Genomic DNA, 11,829 nt, shown 5'->3' with positions numbered 1-11,829 from the left:
TAGCATTTTTTTACATAAATATCACTCAAATTACACAGAACCCCGTTGAGTATCGATGCTAGAATCGTCACTGATGGTGGGTGTCTTCTTTTTCTTTTTCTTTTTTTGACAGCGATTGGGATCACCCGAGGGAGACTAAACCACCCGTTGCGATCATCTCCCGTTTCGACTATGCCGATGCTGCGATAATAACCTCGCCCCCATCGCTGCCCGGGAGAAAACCTTGAAACCGATCCAAAGGTACGGCCAAGTAAAACCTCCTCCCCTTTACCCCCCAAACGATATGGGAAAAGTATCATGGGCGGATACTTCATGGCAGGGATGAAATTGTGTTTTTTAATATGTAGCCAACGGGAGTCGAACTCCTGACCTCACTAAAGGAGGCAGGCCACCAACCGCTGGACCACATCACAACTTCTGGTGGGTGTCTTCTTGCTTTAATATTAATTTTAATTTTAATTGATTAATGCCTTTAAAAGTAATCAAGGTTAGGGTGCTTTTGTTTGCCTCTTAATGGAATGGTTCAGCACTGAATGCTGAACCGTTCAGCTATCAGTGCGTTTGTTTCTGACCTCTGAATGACATATCGTGCTGAATGGTTCAGAATTTAGCTCTGAACCATTTAGAGATGAAACACTCTCTTAACCATTAAGAGCTCAAATTATCTATAATATTCTCCCCAGATCATATCCAGATCACCTAACTAATAAGTATATTGAATTTTTTATTCATATCACACGTTAATAAGGTAGTTTTAGTCAGTTCATATCGTTCATTCTAAATGATTATCAAACAGCTTATTTTCATTCAGAGCAAACCTTATTCAGAGGCTCTGAACCATTCAGATTCTGAATCATTCAGCACTAAATCATTCAGTTTTATCAAACGCACCCTTAGTTTAATATTGCTCTATCTGAATGAGGTGATATATATTCATCCAAAAAGACAAATTTAGGCACTTGTATTTAAGAAAATTATCACGTAAATTGTCAAATATCTATCAAGCAACATAAATAAAGTATCTCCATATATATTCACAATGTCACCTAGCAGAGAAAGTAACAAATACATCTACCTTAAAGCAAAGAATTAGCTTCAGTATCAATCAGTATAAAGCAGCAACATAAAAAGATCTATCAAGGAAAAGATCCAAGCTATAGATTCAAGTAGAGAAAATTGAAGAAGTGGAACTACAAGCAGCAACACAATATATGATTTAATCAGGAGGGAATCACTTTTTTGAGGGGAAGTGGAGGGAAGTAAAAAAATTTCGTTTTTTTTTTTTTTTGAAATTTTTGTTTCCAGGCATCAAAATCGCATTAAAATATGAAGATTTAAAAAAGACAGTTCAAGATGAATATTATTATTTTGGCGGAAAAACGCTCGGAGAAATAAATGATACTCCCTCCGTCTCATTCCAAATAGTCCAGTTTTGACTTTTAAGGTCTTTTTTCCTCAACTTTGACCTAGAATAACTTTATATGTGTTGTATATTATTTGATGAAAATTATACCAATGAAAATACATTTAAACGTTAATTCATTCATGTAAGTTTCATTGAATAATATATAACACAAACAAAAATATTTTGAGTCAAAAGTTTAATACAAAAGACTTTGAAAAATAAAAGTGGACTATTGGAATGAGACAGAGGGATTAACATTCAATGCAATGAATGTTTTGCTTCTGAGTTTGTTTTTCAGGGTTTAAAAATTAGAGTTTAGGGTTTAGATTGAATTTATAACACGAACGGGGTTTACGGTTTTGGGTTTAGGGACTAAACCCAAAACCCTAAACTCTAAGCCCTAAACCCTAAACTCTAAATCGGGCTAGATCTTGAAAAAAACGCTCGAAGAATAACATTACGCATGCTTCATGTTATCAGTTTTTTCTTCGAGCGTTTTCCTGCCAAAATAACAACATTTATCAAAAAGTGTCTTTTTTAAATGTTCTATTTTCGTGTGCACTTAATGTTGGAAAGAAAATTTCGAAAAAAAATGAAAAAATAAATTTTACTTGCATTTTCCCCTCAAAAAAGTGGTTCCCTATCGATTATGACCTACAAATTTAATCTTGAAATTTCAACCAACAAAATCAAATATGCAAGGTGTTACCAAAAGCTTAGATTGTCTTACATAAATAATCATCACGTAGCAAAATGAATCAAGTATCAACTATAAATAATAACGGGATTACATCAGTTTAAAATAGCAACATAAATATATAATTTCGACACATCTTACGATTAACTTTAACTTTTCATCTCTTTCTTTAAACGGCCTGCAATCAAGTATCAAATATAAATAATAACGGGATTTCATCAGTTTAAAATACCAACATAAATATAATTTCGACACATCTTACGATTAACTTTAACTTTTCATCTCTTTCTTTAAACGTCCTGTCTGCACTAATCTCCTTAGTCACAGCATTGTAAACGTCTAAGAACATGCCCGGGAAATGCTCCCAAATTAGTTGAAAGATTTTGGTGTTGCACTGTTGCTTTGTTCAGCATATTTTAATCCCCGGGTCAACTGGTCTTTGTTGTCGTATTTTAACCTTTCGACTATTTCATATGTGTACTCAACAAAATTCCTCATTAGGCGAGAGAAGCTAGTAACTGACGACGTATCGTAACTGTTGGGGTTTTTAATTACCCAATGTCAATCCAAGGCCCCTGTTACCATGTTGAAACTTTGCCTTTACTTTTATCAACAAACTTGTAACGCGCATTAAAGTCTTACCGCATTCTGATAATTATGTTTTACATTAGGATGCATGTAGTTCTTTGGAAGCTTTGTGTTGAGTTTCAGTAAGAATTGTAGAATGTCTTCGTCAAACCAAGCCTTATATGATCAACAATCTCTTCCATCTTTGGCCAACATAAAATAGAATTTCTCAAATACCTCTTAGTTTGATCTAGATGTAGCATTTTCCTAATAAAATCTTAAATCTCAGCTAAACATTATCTATCTTATCCACATTCTTCAAACAGTTAACATACACACATCCTCACTCTCATGAAACTCATCCGTGTCCACCAGAGAAACACCCGGCCAAGACGGTAAACGTTGAAGCCGAAAAACATAAAAACTTCATTAGAAGAGACTTGTGGACTTAGCCAAACCTTTTCATTCATATCTATTTCTTTAAAGAAAATACATAGTTATAACAATAACGAACTTAAAATCTTGCTAGAATATGTTTACTCAACTTCTATCATATACGAGGTATACATATACGAGTATTTATAATCCAATTTTCTGTTTTTGACTTTGGATTTGGCTTTTGAGGAATTCATATATATGTAGGTAAATCTGAACTATAGGATCGAAAAGCCAAATTATACGACCCTGTTTTTTTTTTTCCTATATGACACTTTGAGTACAGGTGAACAAAAAAACCGGATCCGAAAAAAATCCGAAAAAAAATCCGAAACCGGATCTTGTCAGATCCGGATCCTGTCAGAACCGGATCCGGTTCCTGGATCCGATCCGGATCCGACCGGATCTAGCCGTTGCCCCAGAACCGGATAAATACCGGATTTTATCCGGATTTTTGAAAACCGGATAAAAACCGGATTTTTTTTTTTTTTTTTTTTTTTTTTTTGCTGTTCGAAAATCAAAAAAAAACTAGCCGTTTGGAGCGTTTTTTTTGCAGTTTTTTGAACTTTTTTGACCATTTTACCCCTTCAAGTGTAGTATAAATAGATGGTATTGGGTTTTGGTTGAAAACACACCATCTAATTCTCTCTATTCTCTCTAAATCTCAAAAAACTCTATAATTACACTATAATTACTCACTAAACTCTACTTACTAATCCTATAATGGATAACTCACAAGCATCCGCTTCCGATGCCGCTTCCGTTGCCCAATCTTCACAACGTTATACCAACAACGATGTTCGTACGATCAAAAATACGAGTCGTAAAGGCGACGTTTGGGCTAATTTCGACTTGTGCGTGATGACCGATAATCAAGAAAAAGCTCGTTGCAAGAGATGTGGTAAGTTCCTAGGTGTTTCGGGTAACTCTACTTTAAGAAAACATCTTGCAAAAAGTTGTTCGGGGGCCGCTCAAGACCCGACACAACCTACACTTGGTCGGGATGGTTCGATTTTTGTATACGATCAAGAAGCTCTTCGTCAAGATTTGGCAAGGTTTGTCATTCAACAAGGGCTTCCTTTCAACCACTTCGACAATCCAAAGCTTACGGAGCTAATTCGCAACCGACTACAACCGCGATATGACAATGTAAGTCGTACTACTCTTAGACGTGACGCTTTTAAATTATGGAAAAAAGCTAAAAATGATATAATTGAAGGTTTTCGAACATATAAACATAAAGTTTCTATAACTTGTGATGTTTGGACCGCACCACACGGAACGGCAAATTCTTATTTAGCCGTTACCGCTCATTGGTTCCATCCCGATTCGTGGTTATTAATGAAACGGACTATCGCTTTTAAATTATTTGCTTATCCGCATAATGGTAATAATTTAAGAAAAATTATACAAGACACTTTGACTGAATATAATTTAATCGATAAAGTTTTTACTGTTTCGCTAGATAATGCTTCTAATAATACTAGTGCCATGGATATGTTAAAAATACGAATGCAACCGGTTTTAAATGGTGCGTTTATACATACACGTTGTGTTGCTCATATTATAAACTTGGCCGTTCAAGATTGTTTAACTTATTGTAGTTCGTTAAAAGATAAATTTAGAAAATTATTAGTAACGATATATCGTACGAGCAACGAACGACATAAAAACTATAAAAATTTTGTTAAAAATTGTAATGGCACTTGGTTAGGTCCTTATTTTGATAATAATACTAGGTGGAATTCTACTTGTCTTATGTTTGAAAATATATTACGACAAAAAGAAACTTTAATCGGTTTTAATAATAGACTAATTAGAAAGGGATATTCCGAACCGATTGATAACGACGAATGGGATGACTTGGAAGCATTAACAAATTTTTTACAAGTTTTTAAAGAGGCAACGACAAAAGTTTCGGGTGTTTATTACCCAACTAGCTCACTAGTTTTACAACAACTTTATATAATGACGGAAAAAATTAACGAATTTGCGAACTCAAATAATCGTATTTTTAGACAAACCGTTTTTCACATAAGAAAAAAACTAAAAAAATATTTTGGAACAATACCCAAAGTTTTTTTATTTGCGGCCGCTGTTGACCCGAAAATCAATTTTAGTGGGGTGGAACTTTTGATGACAACAATATATCAAAATTTGGATTGTATTCATGGTCCCGAAGACGCCGAACCCAACTATATAAACAACCAAATATTCGCATTTAATGACACCTTTGAGCAATTATTTTCAATTTATGCAACAACTTATGGTCGACAATCAAACCCAATTGTTGACCAATTTGAGAGCGGATCATCTTCTCGAAGGGCCCGAGACCTTAATATTACTCTTTTTAACCAATTACGTGAAGACGCTTCAAAACGTGCCCGAACATCGGCACCCACAAGCGAGTTGGGAAATTACAAAATTGGAAACTTTGCACTAAACATGAATCCCGAACAATTTCACAACTTTGATGTTTTGGCTTGGTGGAAAACAAAAGAAGACACCTATCCAATATTATCCGCTATGGTTCGTGACTTATTAGCCGTTCAAGCCTCAACCGTAGCTTCCGAATCGGCTTTTTCTCTTAGCGGTCGAATTATTTCGGAAAGAAGGTCAAGACTTACCCCCCAAGCCGTGGAAGTATGCGTATGTTTGAAGGATTATTTGGACGGGGTAGATAGGATACAAGATCAAACGTCATTAGAATGTCCGTTAGATAATGACGTTGAAGATTTTATAGAGATGGAAGAAATAGAAGCGGGATTATCACCTTCATCAACCGAAGGAAATACCGAGACCGAAGTGGAGGAAGGTGAATATGACCCCATTAACATGGAAGAATATATTGCAAATTACCAACGAACATTTGCGGTTGATGACCCCGAATTTGAAGCAAGTGAAGACTATTTCGAACGACGAAGGCAAGACGAGTAGTCGAGTAATGTATAATGGGTGATGGCAATGCCGAAGCTCAATATACTTTGCTCGTAATACATTATCGGGTGATGGCCATGCCGAAGCTCGAATAATGTATTAACTTTTGTATACTTATAGTTGTAACTTGTATCGTTCAAATAAATGTATTGTTATTGTTATTTATATTATCTTTAGTGGTTAATCATTTGAATAAAAATGTTGTTGTATTATTTATAATTGTTGTAGCGTTATATATTTTGTTTATATTGATTATATTATTGTTGTTCAAAAGTTATAAAAATCGAACCGGTAAAAATATAACCAGTAAAAAACAAAATCCGACAAAGATCTTAGTCCGAAAAAAATCCGGTCGAGATCCGAAAAAAATCCGATTCCGAAAAAAAATCCGAAAAAAAACCGACCCCGAGAACCGGATCCGGAACCGGAACTGGATCCGGAAAAATCCAGATTTTTTTTGTCCGGTTTTTTTAAATCCGGATCCGGTCCGGATCCGGTTTTTGTGCACCTATGACTTTGAGTAGTGGTTGTACAGTGTTGACACATGCATTCGTGAATATTTTTTCTTGATGATCTTGATAGCCACCTTGTGTGCGTCACATTTTCCACTTTTTACCCTAGTATTGGATAGTACTCTTTGAATCCTTTAAAATTCGTCGATTGTTGGACAGTGCATTCCCTTTTAAACAAAGCAAATTCCGCCTTCTAATGAGCAAACCTCAATTCTCATCCATCACATGTTATGTGGTAAGTATGCTTCCATATAGTGAATAACTTTTTTTCAACAAATACTTTTTTCAGAAAAAGGTGCAACGAACTTTTAAAGCCCGGAACTTCTTGAATTGAATCGATGTCAATTTCAACCTGAAAAACCCCTAGCAAAATTAATTTTTTTTACAGAGTACGAACACATTGCAATCACATAAACATATCTCTGTTGTATGGTCGCCAACAAAGTAGTTAATGAAAAATCGACCTTAATCACTTATGACATCTAGATATAGTTTTGTTTCATCTTCTTTTGAATAGTATTCGGGATCATCTAATATTGTGATTTTTCTTAGACCAAAATACTTTGCAAGTATTGAAATTCACAAAATAGCACGTTTCATGATAATCGACCACTAAAACGGACGACATTGTTTTGTCCTCGAGAGATTGTAGTGTTGAGTATTTAGGGTACTAAATTAATAGAAAATGAAAACATTAATTTAATATTTAGGGTACATTCAGTGTCTACAACTTGTTTAAAAAGCTACTACCTAATAATTGTTCATTTAAAATCACATCTAATAGCCATCAAATGTTATAAAATATAGTTTACAGTGCATCAATTATTTTCTTTTCAACAAATGGTAACTGGATTTTATAGCATTGATGATAATTGTTAAAATGTTACTCGTATTTTAAGTGTACAATTATTAGGTAATGATTTTTTAAACAAGCTGTAAAAGCTAAATGTACCCTAAATTTTAAATTAATGTTTTCATTCTATTAATTTAGTACCCTAAACCATCAACACCACCATCTCTTGAAGACAAAACAATGTCGTCCGTTTTAGTTGTTGATTATCATGGAGCGTGCTATTTTGTGAATCTCAATACTCGTAAAGTATTTTGGTCAAAAAAATCACAAAATCAGATGAACCCGAATACTATTAAAAAAAAAAATATGAAACAAAATCATATCTAGATGTAATAAGTGATGAAGGTCAATTTTCCCTTCATTACTTTGATGGAGACCGTACAGCAGAGTTATATCAGTTATTTTTATTTTACAGTTTTTCATATGTTAATGTTATTGTAATGTGTCCGTGCTCTGTAGAAAAAATTAATTTCAGTGGGGTTCTTCAGGTTGAATATGACATCGATTCAATTCGCGAACGTTTCGGGTATTAAAAATTCGTTGCACATTCCTTCTGAAAAAATATTTGTTGAAAAAGAGTTATTCACTATATGGAAGCATACTTACCACATAACTGGTGATGAATGGGAATTGAGGTTTACTCATTACGAGGCGGAATTTGCTTTATTTAAAAGGGAATGCATTGTCCAACAATCGTCGAGTTTTAAAGGATTTAAAGAGTTATGTGTTCGTTTGGGAGTTGATCTTTTTCCAAAAGAAACAATGGGTGATTACATATTCCAAGAGAGAGTACTATCCAATATTGAGGTAAGAAGTGGAAAATGTAACTAGCACAAAGTGGCTGTCAAGATCATCAAGAAGAAAAAAACATTTCTCACTCCAACACAAGACCATTTAGAACATCACGAATGCATGTGTCAACACTGTACCACCACTACTTGAAGTGTCATATAGGAAAAGAACAAGGTTGTATAATTTGACTTTCCAATCCTATAACTTAGATTTACCCACATATATGTGAATTCCTCAAAAGCCAAATCCAAAGTCAAAAACAGAAAACTAGATTAAAAATACTCGTATATGTATACCTCGAGTGTTTAAAATCGATGTTCTAAAAAAAGTGATTATACGCTGGTGTGTTTGTATTATTAACAATTTGTAATCAACAATATGTAATAAAGCACGGATGATAGAAGTTCAAAGATGAAGCCAAGTAACAATATTCTAGCAAGGTAGTAGTTTATGTTTGTTTATTGTATAAGCCTATAACTATGTATTTTCTTTAAATAAATAGATATGAATGAAAAGGTTTAGCTAAGCCCATAAGTCTCTTCTAACAAAGTTTTTATGATTTTAGCCTTTGCCGGGCATTTCTCTGGTGACTCACAAGTAGTGGACACGTGTTTGATGAGTTTGATGAGAGTGAGATGTGTGTATGTTAACTGTTTGAAAGATGTGGATAAGATAAATGATGGTTTAGCTTAGATTAAAGATCTCATTAGGAAAATGTTACAGCCAAATCAAACTAAGAGGCATTTGATGTGCTATATATATAATATATATAATGCGTAGTATATGTATACTATATATGCATATATTTCATTGTTGAAATATGAATTTCCATTTTATGCAGGTCAAAGATGGACGAAATTGTTAATCATATAGAGTTCTAGTTTGACGAAGACATTCTAAACTCTTAATGAAACTCAACACAAAACTCCCAAGAAATTAAAGGCATCCTAATGTAAAACAGAATGATCAGAATGCGGTAAACTTTAATATGTGTTACAAGTTTGTTGATAAAAGTAAAGGCAAAGTCCCAACATGTCAACAAGGCCTTAAATTGACATTTTACGGCTAATTAACAACCCCAACAGTTACGATATGTCGTCATTTACTAGCTTCTCTCGCCTAATGAAGAATTTTGTTGAGCACAAATACGAAATAGCCGAAAGGTTAAGATGAGAACAATGACCAGTTAACCCGGGATTAAAATATGTTGAAATAAACAACACCGAAATCTTTCAACTAATTCGAGAGCATTTCACAGGCATGTTCTTAGACGTTTACAATGTTGTAACTAAGAAGATTAGTGCAGGCACGCCGTTCAAAGAAAGAGATGAAAAGTTATAGATCGTAAGGAGATGTGTCGAAATTATATATTTATGTTGCTATTCTAAACTGATGAAATCCCACTATTATTTATGTTTGATACTTGATTCATGTTGCTACGTGATGATTATTATTGTAAGACATTCTAAGCTTTTGGTAACACCTTGCATACTTTGATATTTGATATTGTTGGTTAAAATTTCAAGATTAAAGAATTTATGGATATGTGTACTAAAACACACACACACACATATATATATAAGCAAGCAAACAGTATAATGATTAAAACCTGATATGATTTCAGACGGGCGTGTTTAAGAATTAACCTCTAAGTGTGCAATGTGGTTGTTGCCATTATCATTAGCAGCAGCAACAAATGTTTCAAGCACCTTAAAATTAACATCTCGGTACCCCAAAGAGGAAAAGATCAACAGCCATACCGTTTGTTTTAAACATCTCTCCACGCCACTCCGCTCCGTAAGAACTGATTTGATCATCTAGAGGAATGACAGGCAAAAGCAAACATAGCATATATATATATATATATATATATATATATATATATATATATATATATATATATATATATATATATATAGTGGTATGATCAAGAGGGAAGTAACCACTTGGGGGAAGCGGGGGGAAGCAAAAAAAAAACTTTGTTTTTTGAAAAAACTTTGTTCACGAACATTATATATTGGATGAAAATAAGAATATTTATAAAAGACACTTCGTGATGAATGTTATTATTTTGGCAGGAAAACGCTCGAAGAAGTAATATATAACAATTACCGTATTTTTCGAGCGTATGTTGAGGTTTTAGACATTAGGGTTTAGATATTAGGGTTTATAGGGTTTAGATATTAGGGTTTAGAAATTTAGGGTTTAGGGTTTAGATTTAGAGTTTAGATTTAGGGTTTAGATTGGGTTTTTAACACGAACGGCTTAGAGTTTAGGGTTTAGGGTTTGGTGTTTTGGATTTATGGAATAAACCCAAAACACCAAACCCTAAACCTTAAACTCTATATCGGGCTAAATTTTACTTCACAAAACATGAGAAAAAAAACGTTAACATTCTTCACGAACAATATTATCTTGAATGTTATTTTTGTCGATCGTTTTCCCGCCAAAATAATAACATTCATCACGAAGTGTCTTTTCTAAATGTTCTTATTTTCATCCAATCTATAGTGTTCGTGAACAAAGTTTTTTCAAAAAACGAAAAAAAAAAAAAAATTTTGCTTCCCCACTTCCCTCCGATTGGTTACTTCCCCATTGATCCATATATATATATATATATATATATATATATATATATATATATATATATATATATATATATATATATATATATATATATAACTAGTAGTAGGATGAAACATATAAGCATAACCAAGATACTAAATATACATACCCTGCAATAGAGAAAAGTATCCTCCTCTGGTTACTTGGTTTTTCAGGCGGATAAAATAACAAACAAACATCAATCCCCCATCACCCTGAAGCGGAAAATAACCTGAGAAACAAGGTGAAATTGATTAAATAATAATCTTACTACACTAGAATTGTTGATATATTATAATTATAATTATTATATTATTATTATTATTATATTATATAAAAACAAATAGTAAGAGGTTAACATCTTTTTAGGCAATCGAGGATTTTATGAAATTTTAGAGTAGAAGGAATCACGAGACGAGCATATTCACTACTCATAGTCATTATGACTATCTTGTTCTTCGAATTACACTGCACAAAACAATTCCAACATATGGTGATTTGTCAACAGCACAATGAGCTGTTAACCAAAATCAAATATATTCATTTCATAATACGTAGTAATACTGAGTAATAAATAAATAAATAAATAAATCTCAATAATAAAAAGGGCCCTTGTGATTAAAGTGCAATAGAGTCGAATACAATCAATTTGAAGCTTTAATCCATAAGGATTTAAACTCCCCACATATGCATAAGTGTCCATAGAGATCATAATAGTCTCCTACAAAATCAACTAACCTTGATTAGATAAATCGATTGATAGATACAAACAAAGCATTAATTAAAAAGATAGAAACAAAGAAATTGATAGATACAAACAGTCTCCTACAACATCAACCATTAGATAAATCGACGATTGGCAATAGATACAAATACAAAAAATTAATTAAAAAGATAGAAACAATGAAGAAAAAGATACCTCAGCCACCATGGTTTTGAATTGGGAATGAAATGAAATCAACGGGATTGGATTGTAAACCCTAGACGAAGAGTAATTGGGAAAACTTGGCTTCTTATTAACCCTTTT

General features: G+C 33.3%; 1 long non-coding RNA gene across 2 annotated transcripts; it reads right to left on the bottom strand.

Annotated features, from left to right (window-relative positions):
* Positions 1–963: 963 nt before the first annotated feature.
* Positions 964–11,403, bottom strand: LOC139866514 (uncharacterized). 2 transcript variants are annotated; one of them, XR_011765482.1, is made up of 4 exons: positions 11,162–11,403; positions 10,933–11,034; positions 9,808–10,015; positions 964–1,190 (listed from the first exon to the last, which is right to left on the bottom strand). It is a non-coding gene; the product is annotated as an uncharacterized lncRNA (long non-coding RNA). The 2 variants fall into 2 exon arrangements; XR_011765481.1 differs by lacking the exon at positions 964–1,190 and having other exon boundaries at positions 9,032–10,015.
* Between the last annotated feature and the right edge of the window lie 426 nt (positions 11,404–11,829).

The sequence above is a fragment of the Rutidosis leptorrhynchoides genome, chromosome 9, assembly GCF_046630445.1.
Source record: "Rutidosis leptorrhynchoides isolate AG116_Rl617_1_P2 chromosome 9, CSIRO_AGI_Rlap_v1, whole genome shotgun sequence".
NCBI lineage: Eukaryota > Viridiplantae > Streptophyta > Magnoliopsida > Asterales > Asteraceae > Rutidosis > Rutidosis leptorrhynchoides.
The sequence above is the reverse complement of the archived record's forward strand: the minus strand, read 5'-3'. Positions and strand labels throughout refer to the sequence as shown.